Source organism: Protopterus annectens, chromosome 2.part1, assembly GCF_019279795.1.
Source record: "Protopterus annectens isolate FY-2018-M chromosome 2.part1, PAN1.0, whole genome shotgun sequence".
In the NCBI taxonomy this organism is placed as follows: domain Eukaryota; kingdom Metazoa; phylum Chordata; order Ceratodontiformes; family Protopteridae; genus Protopterus; species Protopterus annectens.
In genome coordinates this window covers 498,801,293-498,815,729 of record NC_056729.1, presented here as the reverse complement: position 1 = coordinate 498,815,729, position 14,437 = coordinate 498,801,293, and the positions used below count along the sequence as shown (strand labels likewise).

Genomic DNA, 14,437 nt, shown 5'->3' with positions numbered 1-14,437 from the left:
TATTTGGAGTTGAGATGAAGTGAGGTAGTTAATCATGTTATAACTGGTCTGAGAGATTGAATGAGGAGGGTAGGGGGAAGGTAAAGGGTGAGCCAGAGCCTGCAGAGGAAGAAATGCAATGATCAGATTGTGTGAAGCAGGGTGGCTAGGTGAGGGGAGAGGAAGGGGAGGTAAAAAGGAGGATGTTCATCGTGTTACACTGCTGCAATCATCACACTTGGGTTATCCTGCCGTCAGGCGGTCCCGCAGTCGGCCAGAGTTCCAAAGTCTTGGTCCGGCATCAGTTGCTGTCGCTTCTTCCCTGACGTCAGTGCGCCAGAGGTATACAAGATGCAGCCGACACCATTTTCTTCAGTCTTTCTTGCCGCGCGGTGCCCGAAGCAGAAGCAGTTCGCAAGTGCCGGCCGGCCGACTCCTGAGATTTTCAAAGTCAAATTTCAGATCCGAAGTCTTCAATAAAGCTAAGTACCCCATTGGGAAACTTTTTTCTTGCCTCAGGCCGATGTCAGAAAAAGTTAATAATTGTATTTCTTGTGGGAAGCAAATACCTCATAAGGACTTCCACTCTTACTGTATTCCATGCCTAGGCGCTGATCACGACGTCACTAGTTGTCGGTTTTGTGCTAGATTTAACAAACGCACTATAAAAAGACGTTTTGATTGTGCTTTACAGTACTTTGGGCTAAGGTTCAATTATACTATGCCGTCGGATCAGCTGACGACCTAAATACCGAAAAAAGGCAAAGACAAGGATAAAGACAGGCATCCGATGTCCAAAACCGACGACAAAACCTCTTCTAGGCCAGTCGCCGGTTCTCAGTGAGGCATTTTCGCAGCCCTTGACACCCGCTACCTCAGAGCCACAGGCCGCTTCAGACTCCCACGTGGAGACAGCTAGGCGTCTGGAAACTCAAGGTATTGGGCCTACGGAAACTAATCCCTCGGATGGGTCCGGAGCCGCTGAGCAGGCATCGGGTGTTTTCAGACCTTCACAGCTTACCATTAAAACAGCCAAGACAAAGGTACCGTTAAAGATAAAGAAACAAGTACAGCATTCTTCTGGACAGTCCTCCATGCCTAAGAAACAGATGCTTAAAATGGCCGAAGACCTCATTACTCTGATCAGGGGTTCCCATCCCCCTCCTGAGAAAAGGCCTAGGCAGGATATAGACTATGGCTCCTCTGATAAGGTTTCCATTTCCTCCGATTCCACTTCAGACCAGGGAATACTCTCTAGCCCCCTATGAGGACTCTGATGCTGAAAAATCTATCCCTTCAGCCTTTCCTCCTGAGGATTATTCTTTTGGGGAAACTTTACATACCATGAGGGAGCATTTCCATTGGGAAAGTCAGGATTACTCAGAATCCAAGAAAAGACTATGGGATTTCCTCTTATTGCCTCAGCACAGGCCCCTGTGTTAGATATTGTGGATGATGTGTTCTCTGAATCCAGCCCATCTCCTGACTCTTTGCCCCCTGCTCCAGCCAAGCGAGATAGGTATTAGAGTGTCCATGACTCTCACAAGTTTCTTTACAAAACCCTTCTGCAGATCCAGAAACAATTTCCCAGGGCTCAAAAGGGGTTAAGGCTTCCATTGCAAAAAATCCAGTACCCTCTGACAGATTCCAGAGCTTTGGATAGATGGGGGAAGAAAGTATACACGTCTGCAACTTTAGCAGTAAGAGCTTTAAATTGCCAGTTTCACATGCTTAAGTACCAACAATATTTAATGACTCAGTTAAAATAGAAAATGCTTGCAAGCTCACAAGCTCCTGATTGTAAAGAAATGCAGGATTTATTGCATGCAGTTGAACAGGTGGGAAAACATACTCTGCAATGTGGTTTTGATTCTTTAGAGGCCTCTTGTAGAGCTGCAGTTACAGGTTCTGTTATTCAAAGACATGCTTGGTTAAAAGAACAGAGTTTACCTGATCATGTTAAGGCAAAATTATTGGATGCTCCTTTACAGCATTATACCTTGTTTGGTGTTAAGGCAGAAGAGGTGTTAAAGAAAATGGAGGATAAAGCTAAATCTATGCAAACCGTCAAGGATTTCTTACAGTTACAGCCACCTCGCTTTAGCAGAAATTGGCCAACAAAGAATTGGTCCTTTCCAGTGTCAGACAGGCCACAGAGAGGCAGATACAGATGCCCAAGAGGCAGATCTCAACCCCAAGGCTCAGACAGACAACAACAGTGGGGCACCTCAACCCCAAAAGGAGGTGAGGACAAGTCTCAGCCTTACAGGAAATAGTCACAATGACTTCCCTCTTCGTATGCCAAGCACGTCCCTTTTGGAAGCCCCCTTAGGGGGAAAACTAGCACTTTTTTTTTCAAAACTGGCAAACAATCACCCAAGACAAATGGGTTCTGAATATTGTGTCTCAAGTCTACAGATTCCACTTTCATACTTTACCAAGGCTAAAAGGAATGCCAGACCTGCCACAAAATCTATGGGCAGAGGCACAAAAGTAAATTTCAGCCCTCATGGACATGAGAGCTATTCAAAAAGTACCACAACAGGAGCAAGGACAAGGATTTTACTCGAGGCTCTTCCTGGTCCCCAGAAAGGAGAAGGCCTGGAGGCCCATACTAGACCTTTCAATTCAGAATACTTGCCTGGATATTCCGAAATTCAAAATGTTGACATTACAGCAGCTTCTACCCATGCTGTGCAAGAAGGCTTGGCTTGTTACTCTGGACCTCAGAGACATCCCTGCATGTCCCTATCAGACAAAATTGCAGAAGATACCTCAGATTCAAAGCTGGTACAATGCACTACCAATTATCTGTGCTGCTCTTTGGCTTATCTACTGCACCTAGGGTCTTCACAAAATGCCTGGCACCAGTAATTGCATTTTGCAGACAAAAAGGAATTCAAATATACCCATACCTGGACGACTGCCTCATTCAAGCAGAGACAAAGGACATTCTTCTACAGCATCTGGCGTTTGTAAAAAGGTTGCTAATTTCTCTAGGGTACACAGTCAACGAAAAGAAGTCAAAACTAGTGCCCTCGCAACAGCTTACATTCCTGGGTGCCAGCTTAAATACAACGGCCCAGATGGCTTACCTCATGCCAGACAAACAAGTTCAACTAACTCAGTATTTTCAATTACTGGCAAAAAAGTCCCATCTCCCTGCAAGAAAAATTCTGCAGGCCCTGGGATTCATGGTATCCTGCATACTACTAATACCATATGCCAGACTGCATATGAGGAAATTACAATGGTACCTAAAAAGTGTTTGGACTCAACACACTCAAAGTTTAGAAGCAGTAATACCAATGATTCCCTGCCTACAACAGGAGTTTCGATGGTGGGCACAGGCATGTCACTTAAACAAGGGGCAGCCTTTTACCCAACCCACAGCCAGGCAAACTCTAACAGATGCTTCGGATTACGCCTGGGGAGCACACATGGCAGGAAAATGCATTCAGGGCAAGTGGACCACAGACCCAGATGCATCTTCACATCAATCAAAATGAAATGTTGGCTGTTCAAAATGCCCTAACAGCTTTCAAGGACCTTCTACATCCAGGACAACTATTACTAAAGACAGACATCACTACAGTAATGTGGTACATAAACAAGCAAGGGGGCACTCATTCTTATCCCCTATGCAGGCAAGCCATGACCTTGTAGAACACAGCTCTAACGTACCAAGTTCACCTGCAAGCACAATTCCTGCCAGGAAAGAAAAATACTCTGGTAGACGATCTAAGCAGAAATATCATGGACCCTCACGAAAGGAAATTGAATCTGCTTATCTTCAGCATGGTAACGCAAAAATGGGGATGCCCAGACATAGATCTTTTTGCCTCCCCACTGAATTGCCAACTACAAAAATTCTGCACAAGGGCGCATCACAAACAAGCATGGGAAGTGGATGCTCTTCTGTTCAGCTGGAAAAACCTAAAAGTTTATGCCTTCCCACCACTGCCTCTCCTTTCAAAGGTACTCCTAAAAGCCAGACAAAAAAAACTACAAATGATCCTAATTGCTCCAGACTGGCCACGCCAGCACTGGTACCCAGTCTTAAGGAACTTGGCTCAGGGCCCACCATGGATTTTGCCTCAAATTCCACACCACCTAACTCAACAAAACAATCCGATCCTGCACAGTCAGCTCAAAACCCTAAACCTGGCTGCATGGCAGATACATTAGCCAAACAGGCAACACCTCTCTCTAAAGCTGTTATGGATGTCATTTTGGAGGCCAGGAGGCCTAGCACCAGGAAAGCTTACTCAGAAAAATGGAAGAGATTCTGCACCTGGAACCAGGCTCAAAGCCTTGACCCTCTTGTTCCAAACATTCCTCAGATTTTACAATACTTAACTGAGATGCTGGGCAGAGTCCCTATCCTTCTCATCAATTAAGATCCACACCTCTGCCATTTCAGCACATTACAACACAGATCCTCCTTTATTCTCTCATCCCTTGCTAAAACAGTACCTCAGAGGGGCTAAAAACATAAGACCACCCCGGAGAGCACCAACACCAACTTGGGACCTCAATTTCGTTTTTGAAAAACTGACCCTACCACCTTTTGAGCCGGCCAATACAGCCAAGCTAAAATTTTTATCATGGAAAACTGCTCTGCTCCTGGCAGTAACTTCAGCACGAAGAGTCTCCGAGCTACAGGCATTAATGGCAGTGGAACTTTTTATAATTTTTCATCAGGACAGGGTGCCTTTAAGGACAAACACCACCTTTATGCCAAAGGTGGTATCTAGTATGGCTCTTAACCAAACCATCCATTTGCCAACCTTTTATCCAAACCCACAGAATAAAGGGGAGAAACGTCTGCATTCTTTGGACATACATACTTGGACAAAACAAAAGCTTTCAGGAAAACTGAGCAACTGTTTGTGGCATATGCTGCAAGATCACAGGGCAAGGCTATCTCAAAGCAGACTATCTCCAAATGGTTAGGACACTTTATTCGGTACTGCTACACACAGTATGGAAAATCAGTCCCAAATAACATCAGACCACATTCCACCAGGGCAACAGCCACCTCAACTGCCTTTCTCAGAGGAGTACCTACCAAGGAAATTTTGGAGGCTGCAACTTGGAGTTCAGTGCGCACCTTTACCAAGCATTACCACCTGCCTCTTTACTCTAAATCCAGAGCAGGATTTGCCACTGCAGTTCTGCAGGACCTCATAGCCAATCCTAACTCTTTATAGACCAGCCACCCAACCTTAGCTTTGGGATTCTACCCAAGTGTGATGACTACAGCAGCGTAACACGATGAACATAGTACAGTTTTGTACCTACCATAAATGTAGATGTTCGAGTGTTCACACTGCTGCAGTCCAGGTTACCCTCCCTCCATCCCCTCTGAAATAGCTGGACTTATCTATACCTTTCTATCCTATACAATTTTTGGGGTGTATTTGCTGGTAACTGAAGTTATTTTTATTTTGTGTATATTTTAGATTAGCAATATGTATTGCCTACTTATTTGGGGGCACCTGACATCTGGGGCAAGAAAAACAGAAGAAAATGGCGTTGGCTGCATCTTGTATACCCCTGGCGCACTGACGTCAAGGAAGAAGCGACAGCAACCGATGCCGGACCAAGACTTTGGAACTCTGGCCAACTGTGGGATAACCCAAGTGTGATGACTGCAGCAGTGTAAACACTCGAACACCTACATTTATGGTAGGTACAAAACTGTACTTTACTAGTCTGGATTGGTGCATAGGCATAACCAGAGACTTAAGTGAGTTTTTAGTGCAGTCTTAAAGTGATTGCAAGAAGGTAGTGTGGTTATAGAGGGCAGGGCGATTGTTCCATAATCTGGATATGACACAGGAGAATAGTGCTTCTCCCGCTGTGTTCTTGGATTTGGTCACAAAGTAGATTTTTGCTGCTGGAGCGTAGTGGTCTAGAGGAGCAGTAAGGCTGGAGAAGGTTTTAAAGGGATGGGATTTTGAGGATGGTTTACTAACTTGTGGGTGAGAAAGAGTTGATTAAGGTGAAAAAGTTGAGGGAGTTCAAGCCAGTCAAGTTCTCTAAGTGAGCTACAGTGGTAGCTGCAGTAAGATGCACCAGTGGCAAACTTAGCAGTTTTGTTGTAGCAAGCCTCTGGCTTGTTTTTAGGTCTGTTTGCCCAAGGTAGGTAAGTATAGGAGAGGTGTAGAGTAAAATCGAGATTAGGTGGGAATTGGCAGCAGAAATTCTGGCTGTCTTGTTGAGGAATGTTGTTTCTGTGCAATGCACCTAGTTTTTTGTGAACCTTTTTATGGTAAGAGAAATGTCAGTGTCAAATCTGAGATATTGAGTCTCGACACCAAGTAGTTTGCTGTGTTCTGTTGGGGAGATGACGGTATTGCCTTTGGCTAGAATATTAAAGTGGGAGATAATTGGGTTAGATTTAGTGGTTTGGAAGATGAGGAGTTTAGTCTTGCTTGGGTTGAGTAATAACAGGGCATTACATAGCCAGCTTTTTACAGATAAAAAGGCTTCCTGTGTGATCTTGTGAAGTTCAGGTATAGTTGGGGCTGAGCAGATGAGGGTGGAGTCATCTGCATACTGTATAAGAGAGGCATGCTTGGTGGCTGTGAATAGATCATTGGTGAAGAGTGAGAATAGTAGGGGACCAAGGATGGAGCCTTGAGGAACACGGTGTGTTACAGGAAGTCAAGATGTGGATAGTAAGATACAAGCAGCCAAAATGTTTAGTCTTGTTCACAGGTCAGGCATATTTTTATCAACCAACCAGAGAAGTTGTAGATAGTAATAAAGAGCTGAATGACTTTATTTGGGAGGGGAATATGGCAAGAGTCAAGTGAGATGCTGATTCTTCCAGTAGAACAGAGTGGATCGGGATTACCCGATTTGAAGGGGTATTTCAGAGCTAAAAAGTTAAGGCTCCTGTACATAGTACAAGCAGAAAACTATACTTCAAAGTGGAAAGAGATGTTATTGAAAGGGGGGAAGCTCAAGAAATAAGGAGAGACTGGGATTTTTGAATGGAGGCCTTTAAGGAGAATAACAATCATACAGAATATTATATCCATAAAGTAGCAAAGAATTCTAAGAATTAAGCCAACATGGGAATGGAGAAAGGAATTTCTGCCGATAGAGATGACTGCAATTAGGGATATAGACATATTAGGCGAGAGGGAGCTGGAATTTATTGGAGAAAACTGGCAAAGGAAGTAATGTTTTGGGAGCAAATAACTAGAGAGGGAAAGATGATAGAATGGGAAGATGCCAAGAATTTATTTGGACTGCAGGTTAGAGATTGCCTTCCCTATCAAGGATAGCTATCAGAGTATAAGCAAAGAAAAAGAAATGGGGGGGGGGGGGGGGTCCTGAATGAAAGACTAGTGCTGGTAGAGTTTTTAGTAGAATCTAGAACTGAAGCTGCCATTAAAAAATGAATAATTAGTAGAGCATATAAAGTATTGCATGGGAACACTACTCAAGCCCAAACACTCTAGCCCAAAAGTTCCTGGAATTCATAAACTCAAATGCCATGGAACAACTAGTCACCATCCCCACAAGAGGAGAAAACATACTTGATCTCATCATCACGAACATGGGAGCACAATGTTCAACGCCGGAAGTATACCCCTCACTGGTGAGATCTGATCACAAACTAATCTCGCTGGAGGTCCTCATCCCGCCCCACCGAAATGAAAAGACCACAGTAAAGAACTTCTCGAAAGCCGACTTCACACTTCTAAAGACTAGTGTGGTCTCCTTTAAGGCCCCTGAGCCGGCGGTTAACATTACTCAAACCGCTGAATCACTTACAAATGCCTTCTACCAGCACCTGCAGGGCTGCATGGATCAGGCAATCCCAAGCAAAACAAAGACTCTTTGTACCAAAGGCAAGCGTCCAGTCTGGTGGACCCCAGCCATAAACAAACTCTACAACAAAAGGAGAAAGCTACTACAAGCTAGAGCAAAATCCTTAAAAGGTAAGACACCGCTGATCACTATAAGTAAAAAGCTAAGAGCTCTCATAAAATCATCCAAAGCTAATTTTGAGAAAAAATAGCTAAGGACTCTAAAGACAACCATAAGGCATTCTTTAGCTATGTCAGAAACCTAGGAGGAAACTCCCAGATATGCTCAGAATTAGTTCAAAATGATGTGAAGATTACTGATCCTACAGACATTGCCAACATACTGGCTGAAAGGTTCAGTGCAAACTTCTCCCTCCCCTAAAGGAGAGATATCTATACCAAATGATTGTAGCCGCACAAACATCTCTAACGCCCAGGTGAGAATTGCTCTCCAAGGCAAAGAACACAGCATCCATGGGACCTGATGGTGTCCCAGGCTGTGTGCTCCATGAACTCAACGAGGAATTAAACCCACAGTTAGGACAGCTGTTTAATCTTAGTCTCACCTCCGGATACGCACTCCAGGAGTGGCGCAGCCACTGTGGTCCCACTCCACAAAGGCGGTGCCTCCACTGACCCTGGAAATTACCGTCCCATTAGCTTGACAAGCCTTATCTGCAAAGCCATGGAGAGGATCATAATGGATCTCATAAATAAAGACATAGGGAACTTGCAGACTTTGGATCCAACCTAGTTTGGCTTTGTCAAAGGCAGATCATGCCTTCTAAACTTGGTTGACTTTTTCGAAACAGTCACCAAGGCCATTGACGAGGGAAAGGCAGTCCATACAGCCTACCTAGACCTGGTGAAGGCTTTTGATACAATACCTCACTCGGGTATCATTGAAAAACTCATCAACTTAAATGTAAACCCGTACATTACAAGATGGGTTGCAAACTGGCTGAGTGACAGAACACACAGGGTCAGAGTTGCTGGCGCCATGTCAGACTCAAAGCCTGTCACAAGTGGTGTCCCACAGGGCTCAGTTCTGGGCCCACTCTTGTTTGGCATCTACTTTTCTGAAGTACAAGCAAACACAGGAGGGTTATGGCTGACAAAGTTTGCAGATGACTGCAAACTGGGCGCCGTAGTTGAACGCATCCGCACAGATATCCTTCAGAAGGGTCTCACAGAAGCGGATAACTGGTGCCAGAGCCATGGCCTAAAGTTAAATGCCAAGAAATGCATAGTCATACCCTTCGGGAAAAATAAGGTTACCCCTAGCTACCATATAGGTGGCAATCCCTGAACACAGAAGAAGTTATTAGGGACCTGGGAACCCAGGTTGACAGTAGCCTTTCATTCGACACTCATATTGCTAAAGTAGTTAGGAAGACCTTCTACATTGCCCACCTTATCATGAAGGATTCACATCTAGATCAAGGGAAGTCATAGTCTCCCTATACTCATCACTCATCAGACCAATGATCGAGTACAATGCCCCATTCGGAATGTATCTGACCCGACACTTGCAGCAGCTGGAGAGGCCACAAAAGTTCCTCACCAAAAGGATAAAGGGTCTCAAAAATCTGTCTTATGCTGCCCGACTGAAAGAACTCCAGTTATATTCAGTTGCTTACCGCTTGCTCAGAGGTGACCTATGCCTGACATACAAGGCCATGTCAAACCCAGATTTGATGAACATGCTTCATCTCAAAAAATCTAGATCCCTCAGAGCCACAAGGGCGGGAGACTTAAACCTCGACACGGTTATTAATAGGACGTGCTGGAGAGATAGATTCATCACCCAAAGACTCCCTATGCTGTGGAACAAAATCCCGGTTTATGTGAGGCAGAGCACCTCGCTGGCCTTGTTCAAGAGGAATCTTGACCAATGGATGGGAGATCGCAGATACACCCCAGGGGTTACCTCAGTGTCACTGCTCGACAGAGGCACAGCAAAATAATGGGCATAGTTTCTCCAAACTAAAGGGGTGGCGTAAGCCACAAAACTATGGGCTAGGCTTATAAATGCCCTCGGGCAGATAGCCTAGTATGAACCTATGAACCTATTACTATAAGAATCAGTCAAAGGGAGGTTAGGAGAGATTGGGAAGAGAAATTAGATAAGCAATTCATAAAGAAACAATGGGAGGCTATTTGTATGTTTCCCAAATATGCAAAAAAAAAAAAATCTGTAACATTTAGGATTTTTGCTTGGAAATGTTTACATAGCTATTTTTATACCACAAGTAGACTCCAGAGAATTTTTCCTCAGGTAGATGGCAAATGTTGGAGGTGTGACGGGAAAGATAATTGGGCACATATTTTCTGGGAGTGCATAGAGTTGGCGGACTTTAAGGGTTCCCTGTGGGATGCACTGTCTGAGATGCTGGGTGAGCGGATTGGTGTGACAAGGGAGATGATTTTTCTGAGCTACAATACAGAATCGGAATTGCCTAGACATGGTAGGGCCTTGCTGTCTCTAATTATCATGACTGCTAAAAAGCAATTACTAAAAAATGGAAATCAAAATATAAACCAACTATATTAGAAGTAGTGAATATAGTAACGGAGGTAAAGTAACTGGAAATGAGATCTTTAGGAAAAAGGTAGAACCAAACTACATAGGAAAAATGGGAATTGTGGGAACACAATATACAGGGGTGGAATGAGGTTTAAAAGAAAGCAGGTTTTAAATGAGCTTTGTAATGTTTGAAAATGATTGGGTAGATAAGTGATGTATAATGTTTGCAACTGGCAGTGTGTCAGTGTGGTTTGCGATGTAAAATACTTGCAACTAGGATTGTGTTGGTGTGGTTTGTTTGCATTTATATAAACATATGATTGCTTGTCATTAGTGATGGTTTAATAAAGATTTTTCTTGTTTAAAAAAAAAAAAAAAAAGACAGAGGAGAACAAGGGAAATGAAAAGTAAAAATATCATCCCAGGAAGAAGTCTTCTGATCTCACTTCCCAATCAGGAACAGCACCAAAATGATGGATCTGGCACCTTAATAGGAACAAGAATGGATCAGAACTTCTCCAACATGCTGCTTCTCTCCAGCGCTTCCAAGTCCTAGACTGTATTCATCCATCTTGCAGGAAAGACATCAGTCTCCCAAGCCACCTTTGGTGCCTTCATGCAAGTTGTTTTGATTGATGGGAAGCCTTTCTGAAGCAGACAATAGTATGATAAGAAAATTTCTTCAAACTCGGAGCAGAATCCTCCTGACATTCCCTCCACTAGGCTCTCCATTTTTTTCCCAGTCAGTCCCCCCCCTATGGTTTCTCCTTTCCTGGTCCAACCTTCAGTGCGGGGATTCACAGAACCAAATTACCCCCGTGAGAGAATCTGAGAGCCAAGAGTGGCTTCCACTTCAACACTGCCTTTCCTTACCCTTTCAACTCCAACATCACTGGATCTCATAGCCTGTCTGAGCTGAGTGGTCGGAGGTTGAGTTTGATGCTAGAACATCTCTGCCTGTCTGTGCATTGGCCTTAAACCACTCTTCTCCAGTATCAGCTTCAGAATGGTGTCATTGATGTTACTTCCTTAGAATGTTTGGCTCCTGGAAGATTCTTTTCGGTTCTAATCTTGACAACTGCATTCAGAGCTTTTGAATAGGTCTTCTTAATGTCTAAAGAGGCAGTTCCTCACACTTGCTCAGGTCTGTCCTGACTCTGCGTTGTGCTTCTTAGCTTTGACCAAACATCTTATCCGTCAGGGGCAACCAAACTGTTTTGATGAATCCCTATTCTAATTCTGAGACTTCTCCTGAGAACAGCCCAATACCACCAGCCTGGAAAGTCACAGGAAACATGCATGGAAAAGAGTCATGTTGACTCCTCCCAGGAATATTGACTTTGAAGAAGGGGAGGGGTCCCTAGGCCCCCTTGGAAGATACAACCTTAGAGATCCTGGAGTTGATGAAGCAGGGAGTGAGGTTCTAGTTGTCCAGAACACCCTCCTAAAATGAGTCTATATTTGTTGAGGCTTTGGGGGCTGATGCGTCTACTGCCCGGTTGGTCCTGCCCACTGACGAACTCACTGATTTGGTTGCACAGCATGCTTGCAAAGAGCCCGATGTAATGGAGTTGATTCCTAGGAAACCAGGTAAGATATTTGTCTCTCCTTTAAACAGATCACATTGGAGCAAGGGTTCCACAGCTGATGTTATGGCATTGATGGCAGCTACAATGTAGGAGCTTTCCAAAGTGAGCACCTCTGTCCATCCCACTACCAGGCAGTCCAGGGTGTTAGATTGCTTTGAAAAGTGGACAGTAACATGCTGAAGTGCTTGACACACTAATTTTCAGAGACATTTGACTAAAGAACTTTCCAAACCCATATCTGGTAATTTGCCTGTGGACATCCAGAGAAGTGTCTACTCTGTCTTAGCTCCATGTGGATTCTGCGCCAAAAAGAGTAGAGCCAGCATACTGTGTTCCAAAATTATCTTTATTCAAATAAAACAACAAAAATCAGACCGGTTTCAGCCGGAAAATATCACAGCCTTCTTCAGTGTAAGTCAAATACAGCTTCTGTTAAATACACCCATCTTAAAACCTATTGGCCCATACTAGAGTTGTTCATTTAAACCAGGTGGAAACAATCCACCCAGTTTAACAATCCACTTTTTTTCTTTATTATTTAAAATAGAGTGCCACCCAGTTTTATTGGATTTATTGCCCTTGATGATGTCAATAACCATGAAAGAAAATCTGGCATTGGGGTGTGTTAGATAGTGTTTATACAATGCATTGGTTACCTTTTTATTTTTGATGTTACTGATGTGTTCGGAAATTCTGATTCTGAATGGACGAGAAGTCTGGCCAATATAGAAGCAACCACAAGTGCATGTAGCTTGGTATACTAACCAGTCAGTACTGCAGTTGGCAAAGAAATTTAAATCATAAACTATGGGGTTGTTGCGGCTGGAAAATTGTTTGGATTTTGTGACCTTGTCACAATGGGTGCAGTGGCCACATGGATAGCAGCCAACTACAGGATCCCCCGGTAATGTAGATTGTACATATGTAGAGGATTGATTCAGTGTCCCACGCTTGTAATGATTAAAACAGGAACCAAGATTTTTGCCTTTGCGGAAAGAAAACTGACATCTTTCTGGTATGATGTGAGCTAGCTCCTGATCACATTGTAAAATATTCCAATGTTTATTCACACTTTGAATTAAGTTATCAGAATTCCTGTGGATTCTGACCTTGCAAGCCTTTCAGGGTTATCTACTTCTGGGAACTATAGCAGTTCATACAGACAACATGTCAGTAGTCTGGTTTATCAACAAGCGGGGGTGAACATGCTCTTGCCCGTTGTACAGAGAGGCCATGAGAGTGTGGGAAGGGTGATCTCCTCAAACCTTTTTCTTATTGCAACACGCATTCCTGGGAAGACCAGCGTTGTTGTAGGCACTCAGCCAATCCATTAAGTCCACACGAGTAGTCCTTGAATCCGTCAGTAGCAAACCAGATATTTCGCCGATGGGGCCAACCTTGCTGCACCTATTTTGCATCTCCCTTGAACACCAAATGCAGCAAGTACTTCGCTCTCATCCCCCCAACCGGGGAGTTAACCAGAAGCTCTCTAATACACGACTGAACTCTGGGTCTCCTGTATGTTTATCCCCCTATCCCATTGATACCGAAAGTTCTACAGAAAGGCAGCAGCACTCTAATCGTTATAGCCCCCTTCTGGCCTCATCAGGTATGGTTTCCCTTCCTGCGGTGTCATGCCAAATATCCACCATGGATACTGGATCCCAGACAGGATTTGACCTCTCACCCATCCAAGCACCTGCTACCCAATCTAAGATCACCAAGACTAACCGCTTGGTTTCTCCATTTCCGATGATTTTAAGAAAGTCCAGGCTGGCCTCCCCCATCCAAGACATCATTCTTGCTTTTCAAAAACGTCTGCTAAAAAGATTTACAATAGTAAATGGAAAGGATTTTCAGTGTGGGCACGAAATCAGAATATTGACCCTTTCTCCGCTCCCATTTCAGCTATTCTGCTTTACCTAAGTTCTCTCTTTCAAGAGGGAGCCAGTTTTTCTGCAATTAAATTACAGTTGACAGTGATTGCTAATTTTCACACCACAGATGATTCACATTCATTAGCTTCCATTTCAACATCTAGGTTATACAAGGCCTTCGTGCAAGGAATATTTTTTTCTTAGGCTGCCTATTAAAGATCCTTCTCCTTGGGACCTGACTGATTCTTCAAGGTCTTAGTCAGAAACCCTTCAAACTGGCTGATTACTGTGACATAAAGTTTTTAAACTGGAAAAACATTTTTCTTGTGACCATCACTTCAGCCAAGAGGTTATCTGAACTACAGGCTTTGTCATCTAAACCGCTATAATTTCCTTTTTGGATAGAGCATCTCTGAGGACAAACTTTTCCTTTATGCTTAAAGTAGCCACGGAGAGGAAAATAAATCAGTCCATTTATCTTCAGGTTTTTATTCTCAACTGTTCCAATAAGGGTGAATATATGCTTCACCTCCTTGATGTTCATTGTGTTTTCTGCTTGTACAGGACAAGGGAATTTAGGAAGTCTAAGCAACTATTCGTCTCTTTCACCCAATTGGCTAGGTCAAGCAGTGCCAA

At 43.8% G+C, this 14,437-nt stretch overlaps 1 protein-coding gene across 1 annotated transcript in view; it reads left to right on the top strand.

Annotated features, from left to right (window-relative positions):
• NSD2 (nuclear receptor binding SET domain protein 2) overlaps window positions 1-14,437 on the top strand; it is a 2,565,963-nt gene that overhangs the window by 2,457,576 nt on the left and 93,950 nt on the right. The gene's annotated exons all lie outside the window — the stretch shown is intronic.